Genomic DNA, 22,886 nt, shown 5'->3' on the forward strand with positions numbered 1-22,886 from the left:
TCACTATACGTAGTTTCATAATCAATGACCACAATACATCACTGGGATCTCTGACAGCAAATGAAGTACAAGATAGGGTTCTTTTACCTCTTCATCAATCAGTTATATACACTACAGCTAGAACTGGTTAGAGACTCTTTATCATGAGACTTCAACGGTTGTAGAACACAGACGTAGTCTATTCACCAAATTGCTTCACTGAATGGCTGACTACACAAACATAACCCGTAAAGTATTCCAACACTGACGTTATCCAAGCAACCTCAGTTGAACCTAGGGATCCAGGTTCAAAGGTTCTCCTGGGGTTTGCAACAAGAGATTAAGAGATCTCCATGGCTTGGTGCTTTCTCTACCAGAGGTGAGAATGAACTACTATGGGTAAAACTCCCTTTCTCGATGTCACCTAGGAATAAGTGAGAGTTTGTGAAGCATAAACAACCACAAGGCAATTCAACATATGAATACTAAACACCACAGGTTTAAAAAACATCCTACCAGACAAAATAAATCAATAATTCATGGCTAGATAATATTATAAAACTAGGAGTCTTTATTTTAGCTACAAATAAAGGTACCAGTAATATAATACTAAGTGAAAAAGCCGAAATTATACACTAATCAAATGACCCTTCTTAAATTGTGAACAAACGGCGTAACACTCCCCCCGTATGACTGGCTGTTGCACCAATAGAGAATTCAACTCATACAAGGCACACAATAACCCCATTCTTTAGTATATATTCAGGCAATTGAAGGACAAAGTCCTTCAGAGTAAAAAGATCCTTCAGGGTCACCATGAAGCAGGAGTCAGGAAACGGAATTTTAATCTTTATTTTATTTATTTATTTATTCATTTATTTATTTATTTATTTATTTATTAATTTGAACATGATACAGAGTAGTACAAATGAATACAGTTAAGTGCAACATGCCAAAGCCCTTTGTATGCAGAGCATTATGGGCAGGCTTAAAATTAACTTAAGATTAACTAAGCAGTGATATATTCTGTGGCAAAACATTATTGTAAACAGATAACAATTAAGCACAAATGAGTATTACAAAGACAGGTCATATGGTCATTTACTGTAATGCTGTGCATTCAGTAGAATGGATATTCTGTTGGGTAATGTAATTAAAAATTAACAAAGTTTGATTGGGTATCAGGTTAAACATTTATGAGATACAATTATGAGAAACATTTATGAGATACAATTTTTAAGATACAGTTATTCAGTATTTATTTGGTTGTGGGTGAGTAAGTGATTTTTGAGAAGAGACTTGAATTTATAAACAGACAGTGTTTCCTTTATATTTACAGGTAATGAATTCCAGATTTTAGGGCCTTTTATGTGCATTGAGTTTTTGCAAAGTGTGAGGTGGACACGAGGAACATCAAAGAGTGATCTGTGCCTTGTGTTATGGTCATGTGTTCGGTTGTGGTTGGTAAGGAGATGGTTGAGAGGAGGGTTTATATCCGAGTTAAGTGTTCTATGTATGTAATAGGTGCAGTAATAAGTATGGATGTTTTGTATGGTGAGTAGGTTTAGGGTTTTGAATATTGGTGGAGTGTCCTGCCTGTAGTGGGAATTTGTTATCATTCTGACTGCAGCCTTTTGTTGGGTAATTAGTGGTCTCAGATGATTTATTGTTGTTGAGCCCCATCCACAAATTCCATAGGTGAGATAGGGGTAAATAAGTGAGTGATTTAGGGCCAGGAGGGCTGACTGTGGAACAAAGTACCGTATCTTCAATAGTATGCCTACAGACTTGGAATTTTTTTTGGAAATTTGCTGTATATGTGTTTGAAATTTGAGTCTATTATCAAGGTGGATTCCTAAGAATTTTCCCTCTGTGAGTTTTGTGATAGGTGACCCATTTATCATTATGTTAAGAGGGACATCTGTAGCTCTGTTGCCAAACTGAATGAAGTAGGTTTTGTCAATGTTTAGAGTATATTTGTTAGTTCTCATCCTGGTAGATATTTTCTGTAATTCGGTATTTACAGTATTGGCTAGCATGCCTGGGCTCGGATGGGAGAAGACGTATGTAGTGTCATCTGCAAATAGCGTGGGTTTGAGTAGTTGCGATGCATTTGGTAGGTCATTTATGTACAGTGGACCCTCGAGTTTCAGCAGCCTCAACTTTCGTGAAATTCGACCTTCAGCGAGTTTATTTGGCAAAATTTGGCCAGGAGTTTCGTGATTAGACTCGTGTTTCGGCGACTGTCCAGTACCCGTCCAAGCCAGTCTCCAATGCCATTCACGCTCAGTGTGCCATTGTTTACCAACATGTGACCATCACCCCACGAGTTCATACAATACATTTCATAATAATCCATTGTTTTTTGTGCTTGCAACTGCTAAATAAGTCAGCATGGACCCAAGGGAAGCTAGTGCAAGCCCTTTGGTAAATAAAGTGAGGAACACGATCCAGAGGGATTTTGAAGGGTTTGAGGCAGACCCTGTCCCTGCCGACCCTCTGCCTGTTGTGGAAGGTGTTGTGGCATTGGGCAAGTCCATGGGGTTGGAGGTGAGTGACAGGGATGTGGAAGAGTTGGTGGAGGACCACAGGGAAGAGCTAACTACTGACGAACTGCAAGAGCTTCAGCTGGAACAGCATCAAACCACAGCTGAGGAACTTGCTTCAGAGGAGGAGGAGGAAAAGAGAGTGAAGGAGGTTCCTTCTTCAGTGAATAACCCTTTGACTGTCGCGGCCGTATATATACGTTTACGAGGTACCGTGTTGGACGTATATATACTCATAAATTCTAGTGGCTTCAAATCAGGCAGGAGAAAGCTGATAGGCCCACATGTGAGAGAATGGGTCTGTGTGGTCAGTGTGCACCATATAAAAAAAAACCTGGAGCACTCAGTGCATAATGTGAAAAAGAAAACTGACCGGTTTTTTTAATTAAAATGCCGACTTTGTGGTCTATTTTCGTATAGTATTTGTGGTTGTATTCTCATTTTCTTGGTCTCATTTGATAGAATGGAAACTATATTATAGAAATAGAGGTGATTTTGATTAATTTTACTATAAAAAGAACCTGGAAATGGAGCACAAAGTACGGGAAATGTTTGATTTTTGCCCATGTTCAAAAGTAAACAAATGAAGCCATTGTCCAATAAATGTCCAAATAGCCATTCTAATATGCAGTCATGAATGGGTTGATGCAATTTTTACAATTATTACAGTATTGCAGTAGCCTGGAGACATTACTGATGAACAAAGAAAATGGTATTTTAGAGCCAGGAATGTCTGCATTGTTCATTCTGGTCCTTATTTTGAAATTGTCATATTTTTTAATTTTCGTGAAATTGGCCAAATTGCAAATTTCTGACCATGTTATTGGGTAGTTGAAATAGGTAAATGGGCAGTTTCTTGTACTCAATCGATGGAAAAAATGGAGTTCTGAAGAAATAGCTATGAGTTTGGTTGACTGGAATAATGGAATTAGCCGAAAATAGGGCTCAAAGTGGGCGAAATCGCCGATTTGTAAATATCGCCATGGTCGCTAACTTCGCGAGAACGTAATTCCGTCAGTTTTCCATCAAATTTCGTTTTTTTGGTGTCTTTACAACCGGGAAAAGATTCTCTATCATTTCATAAGAAAAAATAATTTTTTTTTTTAAATTTTGTGACACCAGGAGACACCTCAGGATTGGGGGTTGTGACAGTCAAAGGGTTAAGGACATGTGTGGAATGTGGAATGAGTTGCAAAGTTTTGTTGAAAAGTATCACCCTGACCAAGCTGAAACAAGCCATATCTGCAACATGTACAATGACAGTGTCGTGTCCCACTTCAGGAAAATCTTAAAGAAACGCCAGAAAAAGACCTCTCTGGACAGATATTTTGTGTGACAGGGGTCCAGTGACTCTCAAGTTGTTCCCAGTGGCATTAACCCTTTGACTGTCGCAACCCCCAATCCTGAGGTGTCTCCTGGTGTTGCAAAATTTAAAAAACAAAAAAAAAATTATTTTTTCTTATGAAATGATAGAGAATCATTTTCCGATTGTAATGACACCAAAAAAACGAAATTTGATGAAAAACTGATGGAATTATGCTCTCGCGAAGTTAGCGACCTCAGCGCTGTTTACAAATCGGCGATTTCGCCCACTTTGAGCCCTATTTTTGGCTAATTCCATTGTTCCAGTCACCCAAACTCATAGCTATTTCTATAGAACTCCATTTTTTCTATCGACTGAGTATAAGAAACTGCCCATTTACCGATTTCAACTACCTAATAATGTGGTCAGAAATTTGCAATTTGGCCAATTTCATGAAAACTAAAAAATATGACAATTTCAAAATAAGGTCCAGAATGAACAATGCAGACATTCCTGGCTCTAAAACAACATTTTCTTTGCCCATCAGTCATGTCTCCAGGCCCCTCTGATATTACTCTTGCTTTCTATTTTGAATTTTTATTCAAACAAAAAATAGAAGACTTACTATTATGCAGACTACTGCAATACTGAAATAATTGTATAAATAACATCAACCCATTCATGACTGCATATTAGATTGGCTAGTTGAACATTTATTGGACAATTGCATCATTTGTTTACTTTTGAACATTGGTAAAAATCAAACATTTCCCCTACTTTGAGCTCCATTTCTAGGTTCTTTTTATAGTAAAATCAATCAAAATCACCTCTATTTCTATAATATGTCTTCCATTCTATCAAAAGAGACCAAGAAAACGAGAATACAACCACAAATACTATACAAAAATAGACCACAAACTCGGCATTTTAATTAAAAAAAACGGTCGGAGTTTTTTTTTTCTCATTATGCACTGCGTGCTCCAGGATTTTTTTTATATGGTGCACACTGACCACACAGACCCATTCTCTCACATGTGGGCCTACCAGCTTTCTCCTGCTTGATTTGAAGCCGCTAGAATTTATGAGTATATATACGTCGAACACGGTACCTCGTAAGACGTACATATACGGCCGCGACAGTCAAAGGGTTAAAAGAAGAAGAGAAGTAACCCCAGATAAGGACTTGCTACATAAAGTTCTAATGGAAGGAGTTTCTCCTTCCAAACAATAGTGTACACCTTCCTCCTATCCCCTCCTCCCATCTTCCATCCACCCAGAAGTCTTCAGTAAAGGTAAGTGTAATGTTATTATTATTGTTTATATGCCTGTACTTGATTTCTCATTGATTTCAGTATACAGTGGACCCCCGGTTAACGATTTTAATCCGTGCAAGAGGGCTCATCGTTATGCGAAATAATCGTTATGCGAATGAATTTTCCCCATAAGAAATAATGGAAATCAAATTAATCCGTGCAAGACGCCCAAAAGTATGAAAAAAATTTTTTTTTACCACATGAAATGTTAATTTTAATACACACAAACTGAAAAAGGCATGCACAATTAAATGACACTTACTTTTATTGAAGATCTGGTGATGATTGATGGGAAGGGAGGAGGGGAGAGCATTATCTTCTTACTGTTTAGAAGGGGAATCCCCTTCCATTACGACTTGAGGTAGCAAGTCCTTTTCCGGGGTTACTTCCCTTCTTCTTTTAATGCCACTAGGACCAGCTTGAGAGTCACTGGACCTCTGTCGCACAACAAATCTGTCCATAGAGCTCTGTACCTCCCGTTCCTTTACGATTTGTCTAAAATGGGCCACAACATTGTCATTGAAATAGTCACCAGCACGGCTTGCAACAGCTGTGTCAGGGTGATTTTCATCTATAAAGGTTTGCAGTTCAACCCACTGTGCACACATTTCCTTAATCTTTGAAGTAGGCACAATGGATTCCACAACTGGCATAGGCTTCTCAGGGTTAGCCCCAAACCCTTCAAAATCTTTCTTAATTTCCATACTAATTCTCCCCCTTTTTACCACAGGGTTGGCACTAGAAGCTTTCTTGGGGCCCATGGTCACTTATTTTCCAGAAACAGCACCGAAAATACTGTAATAATACGAAATATTCCGAGTGTATGCTTGGATGTTACCGCGGAGGCTGGCTGGTAAACAATGGGACGGAGCGGCACATGTGAGGCTGGCTGAGGGCACATTGGACGCGTCTCGGACGAAAATCGGTATGCGGGTTTTTAATCGGTATGCGGGGCAAAAATTTTGCGATAAAAGTAATCGTTATGCGGAAAAATCGCTATGCGATGCCATCGTTATGCGGGGGTCCACTGTATAAATCTTCATTTAATTTGAAAAAAAAATATTTTAATATTTTTGGGTGTCTGGATCGGATTAATTTTATTTCCATTATTTCTTATGGGGAAAATGGTTTCGATTTTCGTGAATTTCGACTTTCGGCAGGCTCTCTGGAACGGATTAATCATGAAACTTGGGGGGGGTCCACTGTATATGAGAAAGAGAAGAGGGCCAAGGACACTTCCCTGTGGGACAACAACTGTAATTGGCTGTGCGGAAGAGTTTGCCCCATTTGTGCACACATATTGGCTTTTGTTGCTGAAATACGACTTCAGGTAATTGAGGGAGTGCCCACTTATACCATAGTGTGACAATTTTATATGGAGCAAGTCATGGTCAAGTGTATCAAAAGCTTTACGTAAGTCAATGAAGATCCCCAGTGGGACTTCTTTTTTCTCTATTGCAGTGTATATATGTTCTAGCATGTGTATAATAGCATTATTATTATTTTTATTAGGCCTGTACTCAAATTGACAGGGGTTGAGTATGTTTTGGGAGATGAGGTAGGAATAGATTCACTGATGAATTAATCATTCAAAGATTTTAGAGAGAGGGTGTAAGCTGGATATTGGCCTATAGTTATTCAAGTCTGTTTGGTCTCCTCCTTTATGAATCGGGGGTGACCATTGCTATTTTGAGAACTATAGGGAAGGTAGAGGATTCGATGGATTTGTTAAGGAGTGTTGCAATGATTGGTGATAGCACTTGTGATGCTTTTTTGTATATAAAGGGTGGTAAGGTATTTAAATCTCCTGTCTTGTTTTTTAGTGTTGATAATAAGGGAGACTTCACTTGGGTTAGTCGGAGCTAGGAACAGTGTGTTCGGGTAGTTGCCAGTGAGGTAGTCATTGGGTTGGGTATCTGAGCTTGGGATTTTATTGGCAAGGTTTTTTCCTATAGTGGAGAAGAAATCATTGAGTCTGTTTGCTGTTTCAGATGGTGGGAGTTGGGGTTCATCTAATTTTGTTAATTTAATTTTGCTATTTTGTGATATCTTTTTTGTTCCTAGAATTTCTGATAGGGTTTTCCAGGTCTTTTTTATATCACCTCGTAAGTTGGATAATCTGTTCTCATAATAGAATTTTTTAGCCCTTCTTATCAGGCTGGTTAGGACTGATGAGTCCATCTCATAGAGGTAAACACACAGTAGTTGACCTCTGGCAATGTCAGAAGCTGAGGGTGTCATGGGAATACAACAGGAGACATGGCCAAAGCAGTATATGTTCTCAGCTTCTGCCAGACTGACATCCTGATTCTCAACTCCATAAGGACTCCTATTTTTGTTACAGCAATCATCTTACTGTTGATGACAAAAGTCAAAATATTGATCACAAAACCAATATTAATTTGAAAAGAAAAAAAAAGATATCAAGAAAAAGGGAATATCTGACTTGTCCTTAAGGGCGGGACAGAGCATCAGCAATTACGTTATCCTGGCCACGTATGTGGTGAATACTTATTGAAAAGGGCTGAATTCGAAGAGCCCATCTCTGAATCCGGGCATTTTTTGACTTCATGGTATTAATAAAGGTCAAAGGGTTATGGTCTGAATTGACTGATTTTGTGGGGAGTAGTGCCCAGGTAAACTTCAAAGTGCTCTAAAGATAACACTAAAGCTAATGCTTCTTTTTCTACAGTTGCATAATTTAACTGGTGGGATTTTAATTTAGCAGAGAAATAGCAAATAGGATGAAGAATATTAGAAGACGATGAGGGTTGTATCAAGACTGCTCCCACAGCATAGCTACTGGCATCAACATGCAAAGAAAAAGGGACATCAAAATCTGGACTCTGTAATACTGGTGATGATTCAAGTAATCGTTTCAATTTGCTAAAAGCCATGTCACATTCTGAGGTCCAGCCGAATTTAACTCTAGAAATGGTTAATTCAAACAGGGGAGCTGCCACGTGAGAGAAGTTGGGGAAAAACCGGCGGTAGTAGCCGACCATCCCTAGAAATCTTTGTACTCCTTTTCTGTCCCGAGGTATAGGGAATTCTGATATGGCTTTGATCTTAGCATTAAGGGGTGCTACTGTACCTTGGCCAATACTAAACTCTAGATATTTTATTCGGGCTTGCCCAAACTCACATTTGGGTAAATTAACTGTAAAATTGTATTCTTTTAATTTTTTTCAGAAGGGCTTCTAGCTGAGACACATGCTGTCCCCACTCTTCACTTATCACCACTAAATCGTCCAAATAAGCTTCCACACCTTCCAACTCATAAGTTAGACTATTCGTCAGCCTCTGTAAGGTAGGCACTGCATTACAGAGGCCAATGGGCATAACTAAATAGTTAAATTGACCACCAGGAACAGTAAAAGACGATATCTCTTGGGCTCATGTTGACAGTGGTACTTGGTAATAACCTCGTAACAGGTCTAGGCTACTCACATACTTAGCTCTGGAGACTTTGTCTATTAAATCGTCTACCCTAGGTAGAGGATGCCCATCTGGTAAGGTCACGGAGTTTATCTTCCAGTAGTCTGTACACATACGGTACAATCCATCTGCTTTAGCCACGAGGACACAGAGAGAAGCCCACAAACTTCTGTTGCGTTTGATCAAACCGTGAGTTAACAGAAAATCTATTTCCTCTCTGAGTGCCTTATTTTTCGCTGGGCTTGTTTGATATGGGGCTTGCTTGATTGGCAAAGCACCTTGTACATTTACATCATGTGTCCCCAGAGTGCAACGCTTGGGGACGTCTTTAAATAAACTTGGATAAGCCATTAGTAACTCTTTAGTCTTTCTTGCTTGGTCATCTCCTAAGTTACTTAGAAATTGGTCCATAGCTCTCAACACTTCTGAATTTTTTAGACGCACTTCTACCCCTCTAGAACAGTCTGTAAGGCATGTGTCCTCTTCTTGTGGTAGAATGGAAGTAGTGGGCAGTGTTCCCCCATAATACCTTTTCAATTGATTTACATGGTAGATATGGTTGGACTTCTTTTTACCTGGAGTGCGAACTAAGTAATTTACCTTACTTAGTTTCCTCACTATCTCCATGGGTCCTTCATACCTGGGCTGTAGCGTATGTCCAGGAACCAATTTTAGAGTTAAAACTTTATCCCCTACTTGAAAGGAGCAAAGAGCAGCATTCTTGTCAAAACACTGCTTCATTTTAGTCTGAGCTTTCGCTATATTTTCTAAAGCCGAGCTCCTTGTGAAAGACAAGTGCTCTTGCATTAAAGATGGGGTTAAATACAAAGGTGGATCTGCTCTTCTGGACCATACTTCATTTAACACGGCCAGTGGTCCTCATGCCGCGTGTCCATACATCAGCTCAAAGGGGCTGTACCCTAAACTCTCTTGTTCGCTCTCCCTGATTGTGAGGAGAAAAGGGATACCCTCATCCCAATCCTTAGAGAACTGCTCACAATAAGCACACATGAACTTTAAAGTCTGGTGAAATCTCTCTAAGGCCCCCTGGGTTTGAGGTCTATGAGCAGTAGAGAGTAAGGGTTTAATACCGAGTCTAGACAAAACTTCTCGGAACACTTTGGAAGTAAAATTAGAGTCTTGGTCTGATTGAATTTCCCGAGGCAACCCTACCTGGGAAAAGAATCGAATTAGAGTCCTTACTATACCTCAAGTATTTATTTTTCTTAATGGAACAGCTTCAGGATACCTGGTGGCAGTATCCATTATAGTCAACAGGTATTGATTACCCAACCTGGTTTTAGGATGGGGCCCCACGCAATCGATTATCAAACGAGAAAAAGGTTCTCCTTCTATTGCAATAGGAATGAGGGGAGCAGGTGGTGGGGTCTGTGCTGGTTTACCTATTTTCTGGCAAATCAGGCAATTCCGAAGGTACTCCACCACCGTCTGTTTCATCTTGGGCCAGAAAAAATATCGAGACAACTTTCTCAATGTCTTCCGTATCCCCAGGTGTCCCCCCATTGGGCTATTATGGGCCACTTCCAGAGCAAGAGTTCGGAATCTTTCCGGTAAAACCAGTACCTGTTTCGTAGCACATAATTTAATGCCTGGGGCAGTTGTCGTAGGAATTTTCCTCATAAGAAGACCATTACTGTAATAGAAGCAATCTTCTACATCTGCTGCCTCAGTTTCAGTAATGGCTAGTCCTCTTACTCCCTCCAAAGAAGAGTCTTCTAGCTGTTCTTGGATCAAATTCTTGTGCTTAAAATCATTAATCCGCAAAGCCGTTAGATCTGATATACAAATTCCTGGTAACCTATCCGCAGCTTCTGGCATGTGAGCATCGCTAAACAATAGATCCAGGCCCCAGTCCGAGGGATTATTGCTCAAGGATGAGGGGAGTGAATGGAACTTTGCCATGGCGAGAGGAAATAAAAGTGGACCCTCCTTGCATGCCTCAAAGGCAAAATTTTCAGCTGAGGTATTCTCTATGATGAGAGGTTCTTTACAGATTCCTCCCAGGCCCAAGTCATTTCTGACAAGTAGGTCTACTGACCTAATGGGAGATTCTGTTTCTGATATACCTACCATTGCGTATCCATCATAAGAGCCTATTTTCAAGTATGTTTTATGGAGGGGAACCCAAGACATGGTCCCTCCATATGCCTCTAAGAGCACATCTATCTTGGTATAGGTTGGGTCATTCAAAGAGAGAACACCTTCCTTCAACAGAGTTAGGTAGCTCCCGGTGTCTCTATAAGACTTTACTTCAATGAGTTGGGATTTGGTAGTCCTGGCCTTACCCATAGAAAAATTAGAACTCATCGCCTCACTTACTTTCTTTTTGGACATGATCGAGGGAGTCAATCATCTAGAGGTGGGAACCTTGTGACCGGCTGAATCTTGCTCCATCCATGGGTCCATCTGTCCCTGGGACCTGGTAGACGTCATCTGTACTGGAACCACATCCAGAACTTTATTCTTCCGGTCTCTTTCTAGCTTGTAACAGAGGCGTCTCACATGCCCTTTCTTCTGACAGTAGGAGCAGGTAGGTTTCTTCCTTGCTTTATCCACCTCCAGGTGGGACTTAGTATCGAAATGTTCCCTGGCATTAAGTTTAAGAATGGCGTAAGAAGCCACCTGATGGGGAGGTAATTTCTGGCGAATCTCTTCTCTTGGCCGGTATCGCCAATCCCTATAGGGTGTTCTCCTTACTTTCTCTCAAGGGGATTTATCTCTCATTAACTGAGAGGAAATTTTGTAATGATCAGCAAGCGAGGCGGAAGTTAAGACGTCCAAAGTCTGATGATCAATTAGAAATTTACGCAAGTCTCCCGACAGGGCGTTATTAAACTCTTCCTGTAATATTAACTAAGTTAGGCTGTCCATAGATTCACAACCCGAGGCCCTTAACCACCTTTGAAGGGCTACCTTCTTCTGACGGGCAAAGTCTACCCACGTTTGCCCGGGTAGCCGTTGTAGGGTATGGAAAGTCCGTTGGTAGCTCAATGGGAGCAAGTCGTAAGTTTCCAAAATTACTTTTTTAATGACCTCATAATTCATATGCTTGTCATAAGGCAGAGTAGCTGTACATTTTTGAGCCTTACCAGTTAAGAGATGTGTGCAATAGGGTGGCCCAATATTCCTGAGACCATTGCATCCTCCTTGCCTGGTTCTCAAAGGTGTTAAAATAGGTGTCATGGTCAGCTTCACTGAACCGGGGCACTGAAGATGCTGTATGCAAATCGAAGGACAGGTTTGGGGAAACCGTCAGTCTCACATCTCTCTCCGCTTGTTGCCTCTCATAACAGATTTTCTCTCACTCAAATTCTTCTTCGTACAGTTTTTTCTGCACTTCTGATTGAGTCGTTTGCAGAGTTATGAGATGCTCCATTCTCTTTAAATAGTCCAGAGAGATGGGTGTCAAGGAAATTGGTGGAGTCGGGGGAAAAAACCCCTCCGGTCATGTCTTGGGCCGAGCTCCCGCTCCTCACACGGAATCATAGTTCGGCGATGGACTATAAGAAACCCCTGCTTCATTTTCCCTTTCAGAGGGAACTTCATCACGAGACATTCCCTCGGCTCCTGGCATTGACATACTCTCAGCAATTAAGGAATTCGTAGGTCTTCCAGGGGCTGATTTGCTGGCTCCACCTGATGCCTCTAGATTGTTTACTAGAGACATGCGATCCAGCTGGTATATTAGACTTTCATCCTCTGATTCAGGCGACTTCGAAATTTCAGGAGATATGGGGAATAAAATATTCCTTATAATAGACTGAATGGTTTTTGTGGTATAATGATTGTTATATGTCACCCCTAGATGATTTGCTATCCGCCAGCACGTCTGCAGTTTCAAAGTCTCTAATTTATCCAGAGTCAATTTGTTAACCAGTTGCTGTATATGAACTTCCATTAGGAAGATCTAGTCGGGATATCTCCTAGGACAGGCCCCCACTTGTTACGTTTTGAGTCTCTTTTCAGGGAGGAGACCCGTTAGTAACAACAGGTGAAGACCAACTCAGGTCTTTTTACTCTTTTCATATATATATATATATATGTATATATACATATATAATATATATATATATATATATATAGGATGGGGTCCACCTCTGGTGTAAATTGTGGGACCCATAGCCTCGGAGAAGTGGATAAAAAGGCTTCAAGGAAAAATATTTGGATTTCTTCCTGAAGCCGTTTGAATATTCCACTTCCCCTACCACCCCATCTTTTGATATATATATTTTTTTACTAATAGGAATATTTTATTACATAATATGGTACAGAAGATTTAAGAGATACATTGTTGATATAAAGGTGGCATATACGGTACATGTTGTTACGTGTGTATCACCGATTATAAGGCGAAAATCTCATCCAGCTCCTCAGAGCTGGGGCGTGTGCCCAAAATACAGCAGGCATTACCCCTTTGAACAGCCGCACTGAGCCGCTGGAACAGAAAACTAGCTGCCCTGGGATCCCTAGTTACCCTGATGAGTCTTTTTCCCAGCTCCTTAAGGAATTTAGATGCACTCTTTCCCCATGAGCCAAGGGTCTCTGAGCCTATGGGAACAAACATATAATGATGGGCAAGTTCTCCATATTTTCTAGACTTTTGGGACTCCCTGAAGCTGGCAGCTGCCCCTCCTTCCTCCCTGGTGTATTGGAGATAGGTATCAGCCAAGGTAGATGCACATGTATAGTCCCACACCACCTGCTTCCCATCTGTCCAGGCTTGAAGGGTGATACCATCTGGACGCTTCTGGCTGCCATCAGATCTGCATAGTTGGGGTGGCTCCCTTACTGCTGGGCATCCAGCTGTTGTGAGGCTCCTCTTGATAATGTTATTAACCTCCTCATATCTTGCAATCTTTCCCTCGGATTTATGGCACACAAGACCATGGTACCCGAACCGGTCTGCTGCTTCACTGCCACAAATACACCTGAGTTCGGCGAGAATAGGGGCAGCAAGTCGAAGGGCAACACCGATGCGGATGGTCTGTGGGTCGAGACGTGTGCCAAGGCTGGAGTTGGGAACAGCCAACAGAAAGTCCCCAGCATGAGGGGCTCTCACTGCCAGGAGGTGGGCTCTATCCTTCCCTGACACACTCTGAAGCATATTTTTTTTTTTTTTATTATCACACTGGCCGATTCCCACCAAGGCAGGGTGGCCCGAAAAAGAAAAACTTTCACCATCATTCACTCCATCACTGTCTTGCCAGAAGGGTGCTTTACACTACAGTTTTTAAACTGCAACATTAACACCCCTCCTTCAGAGTGCAGGCACTGTACTTCCCATCTCCAGGACTCAAGTCCGGCCTGCCGGTTTCCCTGAATCCCTTCATAAATGTTACTTTGCTCACACTCCAACAGCACGTCAAGTATTAAAAACCATTTGTCTCCATTCACTCCTATCAAACATGCTCACGCATGCCTGCTGGAAGTCCAAGCCCCTCGCACACAAAACCTCCTTTACCCCCTCCCTCCAACCCTTCCTAGGCCGACCCCTACCCCGCCTTCCTTCCACTACAGACTGATACACTCTTGAAGTCATTCTGTTTCGCTCCATTCTCTCTACATGTCCGAACCACCTCAACAACCCTTCCTCAGCCCTCTGGACAACAGTTTTGGTAATCCCGCACCTCCTCCTAACTTCCAAACTACGAATTCTCTGCATTATATTCACACCACACATTGCCCTCAGACATAACATCTCCACTGCCTCCAGCCTTCTCCTCGCTGCAACATTCATCACCCACGCTTCACACCCATATAAGAGCGTTGGTAAAACTATACTCTCATACATTCCCCTCTTTGCCTCCAAGGACAAAGTTCTTTGTCTCCACAGACTCCTTAGTGCACCACTCACTCTTTTTCCCTCATCAATTCTATGATTCACCTCATCTTTCATAGACCCATCCGCTGACACGTCCACTCCCAAATATCTGAATACGTTCACCTCCTCCATACTCTCTCCCTCCAATCTGATATTCAATCTTTCATCACCTAATCTTTTTGTTATCCTCATAACCTTACTCTTTCCTGTATTCACCTTTAATTTTCGTCTTTTGCACACCCTACCAAATTCATCCACCAATCTCTGCAGCTTCTCTTCAGAATCTCCCAAGAGCACAGTGTCATCAGCAAAGAGCAGCTGTGACAACTCCCACTTTGTGTGTGATTCTTAATCTTTTAACTCCACGCCTCTTGCCAAGACCCTCGCATTTACTTCTCTTACAACCCCATCTATAAATATATTAAACAACCACGGTGACATCACACATCCTTGTCTAAGGCCTACTTTTACTGGGAAAAAATTTCCCTCTTTCCTACATACTCTAACTTGAGCCTCACTATCCTCGTAAAACTCTTCACTGCTTTCAGTAACCTACCTCCTACACCATACACTTGCAACATCTGCCACATTGCCCCCCTATCCACCCTGTCATACGCCTTTTCCAAATCCATAAATGCCACAAAGACCTCTTTAGCCTTATCTAAATACTGTTCACTTATATGTTTCACTGTAAACACCTGGTCCACACACCCCCTACCTTTCCTAAAGCCTCCTTGTTCATCTGCTATCCTATTCTCCGTCTTACTCTTAATTCTTTCAATTATAACTCTACCATACACTTTACCAGGTACACTCAACAGACTTATCCCCCTATAATTTTTGCACTCTCTTTTATCCCCTTTGCCTTTATACAAAGGAACTATGCATGCTCTCTGCCAATCCCTAGGTACCTTACCCTCTTCCATACATTTATTAAATAATTGCACCAACCACTCCAAAACTATATCCCCACCTGCTTTTAACATTTCTATCTTTATCCCATCAATCCCGGCTGCCTTACCCCCTTTCATTTTACCTACTGCCTCACGAACTTCCCCCACACTCACAACTGGCTCTTCCTCACTCCTACAAGATGTTATTCCTCCTTGCCCTATACACGAAATCACAGCTTCCCTATCTTCATCAACATTTAACAATTCCTCAAAATATTCCCTCCATCTTCCCAATACCTCTAACTCTCCATTTAATAACTCTCCTCTCCTATTTTTAACTGACAAATCCATTTGTTCTCTAGGCTTTCTTAACTTGTTAATCTCACTCCAAAACTTTTTCTTATTTTCAACAAAATTTGTTGATAACATCTCACCCACTCTCTCATTTGCTCTCTTTTTACATTGCTTCACCACTCTCTTAACCTCTCTCTTTTTCTCCATATACTCTTCCCTCCTTGCATCACTTCTACTTTGTAAAAACTTCTCATATGCTAACTTTTTCTCCCTTACTACTCTCTTTACATCATCATTCCACCAATCGCTCCTCTTCCCTCCTGCACCCACTTTCCTGTAACCACAAACTTCTGCTGAACACTCTAACACTACATTTTTAATCCTACCCCATACCTCTTCGACCCCATTGCCTATGCTCTCATTAGCCCATCTATCCTCCAATAGCTGTTTATATCTTACCCTAACTGCCTCCTCTTTTAGTTTATAAACCTTCACCTCTCTCTTCCCTGATGCTTCTATTCTCCTTGTATCCCATCTACCTTTTACTCTCAGTGTAGCTACAACTAGAAAGTGATCTGATATATCTGTGGCCCCTCTATAAACATGTACATCCTGAAGTCTACTCAACAGTCTTTTATCTACCAATACATAATCCAACAAACTACTGTCATTTCGCCCTACATCATATCGTGTATACTTATTTATCCTCTTTTTCTTAAAATATGTATTACCTATAACTAAACCCCTTTCTATACAAAGTTCAATCAAAGGGCTCCCATTATCATTTACACCTGGCACCCCAAACTTACCTACCACACCCTCTCTAAAAGTTTCTCCTACTTTAGCATTCAGGTCCCCTACCACAATTACTCTGAAGCATATATATATATATATATATATATATATATATATATATATATATATATATATACACATAAGGCAAAAAAGTTCTATAATGCTTTATCTGGTTTTATTCAGTATAATACAAAGCTTATAGAGCTCCTTAGTAAATTAAATAATTGATAAAAGTCCTGTACTTATAGGTGGGACATGAATAATTCAGGTATACCTTTTCTGATACATTCATGTGTCAGATTTGGCTTTCGCTGCTATGTCGTTTTCATATTGTCGTTGGGCCTCCCTTCTTATCTGTGCATATTCGTTTCTGGCTATACGACTGCTCTCCTTATTCTCCTGGGTCCTTTGCCTTCTATATTTCTTCCATTCCCTAGCACACTTGGTTTTTGCCTCCCTGCACCTTTGGGTGAACCATGGGCTCATCCTGGCTTTTTCATTATTCCTGTTACCCTTGGGTACAAACCTCTCCTCAGCCTCCTTGCACATTGTTGCTACATATTCCATCATCTCATTAACTGGCTTCCATGCCAGTTCTCTGTCCCACTGAACCCCATTCAGGAAGTTCCTCATTCCTGTGTAGTCCCCTTTCTTGTAGTTTGGCTTCATTTGTCCTGGCCTTCCTGCTTCCCCCTCCACTTGTAGCTCTACTGTGTTTTTGAAGCTTAAAGCCACATGATTGCTGGCCCCAAGGGGTCTTTCATATGTGATGTCCTCAATATCTGCACTACTCAAGGTGAATACTAAGCCCAGTCTTTCTGGTTCATCCTCTCCTCTCTCTCTTGTAGTGTCCCTTACGTATTGGTACATGAAGTTTTCCAGTACCACCTCCATCATCTTAGCCCTCCATGTATCTTGGCCCCCATGTGGCTCCAAGTTCTCCCAATCGATCTCCTTGTGGTTAAAGTCACCCATGATCAGGAGCTTTGCCCTGCATGCATGAGCTCTTCTGGCCACTGCAGTCAGTGTGTCAACCATTGCTCTATTGCTCTCGTTATACTCTTGCCTTGGCCTCCTGCTGTTCTGTGGTGGGTTATACATCACTGCAATTACCACCTTGGGACCTCCTGAGTGAAGCGTTCCCGCTATGTAATCACTTTCTTCTCCGCTGTCTCCTCTCTCCAGCTCATCAAAATTCCATCGGTTTTTGATTAGCAGTGCCATTCCTCCACCCCCCTGTTCCCTCTGTTTTTCCTCAGGATCTGGTATCCCATTGGAAAGATGGCATCTGTTATCATACCTGTAAGCTTGGTTTCTGTGAGAGCTATGATGTCCGGTGATGCCACTTTGACTCTTTCGTGCCACTCCTCCCACTTATTTGTTATTCCATCAGCGTTTGTGTACCATACCTTCAGTTTCCTTTCCATCACTGTGGTTTGGGGGGCATGTGAGGGTGGGAGACCTGGTAGCATACTGTGGGATTCTATAGCTCAGTGTTGGGTGGAAGCTGTGGGTATGGATTGTAGTGTGTGTTGGGATGGTGTGGTAGGCTGTGGGGTTCTGAGGATAGTTGTGTGTGTGCTTGCCCTTGCTGCTCTGTTCTGCTCTGACTGACCTCTGCTGGTTCCATCCTTGTTCTCCTTTCCTAGCTCCTTTCACTTTTTTGTCCTCTCCCTCAGCTGCTGTTGTTCTGTTTGTGTTCTGTCTCTGTCTAGGAACACCCTCTTGTACTCTTCCGAGTATTTCAACCGTGGTTTCGCTTGGAGGATCCTGTTCTGCACTGTTTCTGTCCTGAGAATCAGCTTGATCAGTCGGTTTCTCCCCTTCAGGTACCCCCCTATTCTCTGAAAATTTACAATCTCACCCATCTCTTCTTCACCTATTTCCATGATGATTTTCTCAGTCTCATTTCTTTCTTCTTGCCGCCTTTCAGTGTGTGTCCTTTCCTCTCTCTCCTGAAGCCCATGGATAAACACTGATTTTGCCCTTTCCTCCTCCCATTGCCTCACCATCTGTGACTCTAGATCCTGTCTGTATGTAGTCATTTTCTCCCTTGATTTTTCCAGTGGCTCCTGGTAGCATGGTTGTGCCTCAGCATTCAACCTATCACCCTCTCCATCTGCACCCAGCTGCTCTTCCCTTTCACTCCTTGGCCTTTCTTGGCAGGCTGATATGACCTTAGCATAATTCATATCTCCTTCCTTCCTCTTCAGCCTCTCAGCTTCATATGCTGTGTCTTCTCTGGTCACTGCCCCTGTAACTTGCTTCAGCCTGTTTCTCTCAACTTCTAGGACCCTTATCCTGGCTACTGCAGTTTTGACTTGTGCCTCCCAATTCTTTGTCTCCTTCTCCAACCTCTTTTACAATTTCACAGAGAGCTCTTTCTCCATTTTTTCAGAAAGCTCTCCTAATTTTCTCTCCCACTCTTGTTCCATCCTTTTCCTCTGCTTGTCCATCCACTCCTCCCTACCAGAACCATTCTCATCTGATCCCTGGTTCCTGCGAGTCCCCACCATTTTTTTTTTTTTTTTGAGTGAGTGAGAGAGAGAGAGAGAGAAGGGAAAGGGAGAGAGAGAGAGAGAGAGAGAGAGAGAAGGGAAAGGGGGAGAGAGAGAGTGAGAGAGATGGGGAAAGAGAGAGAAGAGAAGGGTAGGAGAGTGGGAGAGTGAGAAGGGAAAATGGGGAAGAGAGAGAGAGAGAAGGGAAACCTAGATTGTGCTCTCACTGTCACCAGAAGGGGCACACTGCCAAGAACTGCCTATGCGGTACCAGGTGCAATTACTGCTACAAGAAAGGACATCAGGAGGACCAGTGTCGGAAGAAAAAGGAACTTGACAGACAGGACCACCTGTTTAGAGACCTGTTCTCAGAACAAACCAGCAGGATCTCTGAATTGGTGAACACTCTCACACGTCAACCACTCAGCTACTCCTATCTCAGCCCAGCAGGTGGTACTGTGCCTTATATAAGACCACAGACCTACATCCCTGCAACTGCCTCAGTACCCTACCTCTCTCAAGGGCAGGCACCTTACATGCCCTACATACCCACCACCTCAAGCTGACCACATCATGAGGAGCCAGTCTATCAGCATCCTGTCGGCCAACATTAGAGGTTTCATTACTAATGTTGGAGAGCTCACACATAGTTTTGTGAACACTCGACGTCCCGACATGATAGCTGTTGTTGAAACATTTTTGGATGACAGGACTCCAGAAAATTTTGCTGTGTGCTTCTCTAAAAGTGTTCATGCCCAGCACATTGATGTTGCCACCCCTACTCATCTTGAAATGATGTTCTTCAAGCTCTGCATAAACACTGGTACCTCTCTACTAGCATGTGCAGTGTACAGACCTCAGTGGCAACATGCAGACCCCATCAACTTCCTAATGGAAAATATTGACTCCCTTCTGCTACAACACAGCTGTCAAAATATCATAATTGTTGGTGACCTCAACCAACACCTTATACAGAGGGGCTTTGATGATCTTCTTGCAGTATTTGACATGAGAAACTTTGTTGATTTCCCTACTCACATCTCTGGCTCCTCCCTTGACCCAGTAGTGAGTGATCTGGCAGAAGGCATAGTCGCTTGTCAACCCCTCGGCTACGTTGGATCGTCTGACCACAAGGCTGTTTTTACGACACTTAAGATCCCAACAGAACGAGGTGAGGAGCCCACACGCACAACCTGGCTGTGGGAAAGAGGTAATTGGCCAGCCCTTTGCTCTGAGCTCGCCACCACAGATTGGAATGCTCTTCTCCAAGGGGATGTTGACAACCAAATGAAAGTCTTCACTGGACACATCCTTAATCTACAACAAGAACACATTCCTCACCGGCAATATGTGACGAAGCCTACAGATCAGCCTTAGTTTGGCTTTCGTTGTAGAGAGGCTGCTACTGCTAAGTACAAAGCATGGCGAAGGTATAAGAGACATCCTACCACCTATAACAGGAACTTGCACAGGCAAGCCTGTAGGCATATGGGTGATGTTCAAAAGTGGGCCATTGCTAAATGGGAGGTGGACACTAAAAGAAAGCTAGCATCAGGTAGGGTAGGCTCCAAAACCTGGTGGTCCCTGGTCAAGGACAGACAAGGTTATCTGCCTGATGAACACATTCCACCTCTTAATCGACAGGATGGGACCACCTCTACTAGTAGTCAAGAGAAGGCGGACCTCTTTGCTGAACACTTTGCTACCAAAATGCAAGTTCCTGATCCAGCAAGGGACCCTCCTTGGCTAGCTGCAAGAACTGTGTCAAAACTGTCAGTGGTGACAATAAGGCAGGAGGAGGTGCATTTCCTTCTTAAATCACTTGACCAAGAAAACGCTGTGGGCCCAGACAAGTTGAGCCCAAGATTGCTGAGAAGATGTGCAGACCAGCTAGCAGCACCTCTAACTCGCATCTTTCAGCACTGCCTAATACAGTGTAAATGGCCCTCTCTATGGAAAGAGGCAAATGTAGTCCCTGTTCACAAAAAGAAGAGCAGAGGAGAAATCAGCAACTACAGACCAGTGTCACTCCTGTCAATCACTGGTAAGATCCTTGAGACAATAATCTCAAGACAAATGACAGAGTTTTTTGACTACCACTCACTACTTTGTGATGGTCAATATGGCTTCAGGAAAGGTTACTCTGCTGCTGATCTGTTGTTAAACCTCTCCACTAAGTGGCACCAGTCACTGGATGAATCCAAAGTCAGCTGTGTGGTAGCACTGGACATTGCTGGCACTTTCGACCGGGTGTGGCACCAGAGCCTCTTAGCAAAACTTCAAGCACTGGGAATTGCAGGCTTTACACTACATCTCCTCAGTGATTACCTTCATGGTAGATCTCTAAGTGTAGTTCTCAATGGAACAGAATCAGCAAGACATCCTATTGGGGCAAGTGTTCCATAAGGAAGCGTGCTGGGACCATTGTTATGGAATGTCTTCTTCAACGACCTTCTTCATCTCATCCCAGAATCCCATGCATATGCAGACGACTGTACACTGACATTCACTTATCCAAGAGAAGAAATGCCAGCTGCTCTAAGCTACATCAATCACCAGCTAAGAGCTATATCAGCTTGGGGAAATAGATGGCAAGTAACATTTGCACCTGAAAAAACGAAAATAATGATCGTCTCTAGGCACCATGATGGTAATGCTGGTGCAGTAGTAAGGATGAATGGGAGGGTGTTGGCACCTGGAGAAGAAGTTGATATCCTTGGGGTGAAATTTGACTCCAAACTAACCATGAAGAAGCATGTAAATCTTGCAAGCAAGGCAGCCAGGAAGCTTACAGCACTTCGCCGTATCTCGCATCTGCTTGACAGTAGGGGTTGCAAGATTCTGTACGAAGCACAAGTACGCTCACACCTTGAGTATGCTCCACTTTCTTGGTTTGCCTGCCCCCCCTCTCATCTGCGACTGCTTGACAGAGTAGCGAACAGAGCAAGACGTCTCATCTCTCGCCTGGACCCATCCTGGATAGATCTGTCATTTCAGCAGAGCCTTCAACACAGGAGGGATGTGGGTGGCATTACTGTTATGTACAAGGCCAATATTGTCAAAGTACCACACTTGGATCCACTTCGAGGACAGCATGAAACAAGTTTTTATGCCACAAGACGGGCAGAAAGCAGCAACTTCACTCTGGCTGTACCCTTCTCCAGAACATCATTCCATCTGAGATCATATATACCCAGGATGACTCGTGTATGGAACACATTCGTACAGCATAATGATATCAATGAGATAAAGACATTTGATCAAATGAAAATGCTGGCCCACAGATGGCTCCAACTTCATCCTGTTCCCAACTTGTATGTCTCATAACAATAAAAATGCTTTCAAATGAGATGATGTAGGTAACAGCTCATAGCTTGCCAATAAAGTTAGGAATCCTTAACCTGTAAATAGCTTGTCAGTAAAGCTAGGGATCCTTAATCTTGTCAAATCCTGTGTAAAAAAGAGAGAGAGAGAGAGAGAGAGAGAAAGAGAGATAGAGAGAGATAGGGCAAAGAGAGGGGGAGAAGGGGGAAAGAGGGGGGAGATGGAAGAGAGAGAGGATTGGGGGAGAGAGGTGGGAAAAGGGAGAGGGGAGAGATAAAGAGAGGGGAGAGATGTTAGAGGGGGGAGGTGTTAGAGGGAAGAGATGTTAGAGGGGAGAGAGAGAGATAGGTAGAGAGAGAGAGATAGGTAAAGAGTGAGATAGGTAGAGAGAGATAGGTAGAGAGATAGGTAGAGAGGGAGACAGGTAGTGAGAGAGGGAGAGAGAGAGAAGGAGTGAGGTTTAGATGGTCAGTTCACAGGAAGGTGTGAAATCCTGTGTATGTGTGTGTGTGTGTGTGTGTGTGTGTGTGTGTGTACTACAGCTTTTACAAGTGCTTGTTCCTGTGTGTATGTGTGTACTCACCTATTTGTGTGTATGTGTGTGTGTGTGTGCCCCCATTTCTAAGTATTCATACTGCTAATAAATATCGGTAAATACCAG

The 22,886-nt window shown here is 42.5% G+C and overlaps 1 protein-coding gene across 4 annotated transcripts in view; it reads left to right on the forward strand.

The window, feature by feature from the left end:
* The window catches only part of LOC138854425 (5' exonuclease Apollo-like), a 316,784-nt gene that overhangs the window by 123,328 nt on the left and 170,570 nt on the right, over positions 1-22,886 (forward strand). The window contains exon 1 of one of the 4 annotated variants that reach the window (XM_070097647.1): positions 4,966-8,451. The exons of 1 other annotated variant lie outside the window; for it this stretch is intronic. The gene's annotated coding sequence lies outside the window, so the exon portion shown is untranslated. Of the gene's footprint in view, positions 1-4,965; positions 8,452-13,365; positions 13,669-22,886 lie in introns of those variants that run through there. 2 more of the 4 variants (XM_070097643.1, XM_070097644.1) reach the window with 2 other exon arrangements.

Source organism: Cherax quadricarinatus, chromosome 58, assembly GCF_038502225.1.
Source record: "Cherax quadricarinatus isolate ZL_2023a chromosome 58, ASM3850222v1, whole genome shotgun sequence".
In the NCBI taxonomy this organism is placed as follows: domain Eukaryota; kingdom Metazoa; phylum Arthropoda; class Malacostraca; order Decapoda; family Parastacidae; genus Cherax; species Cherax quadricarinatus.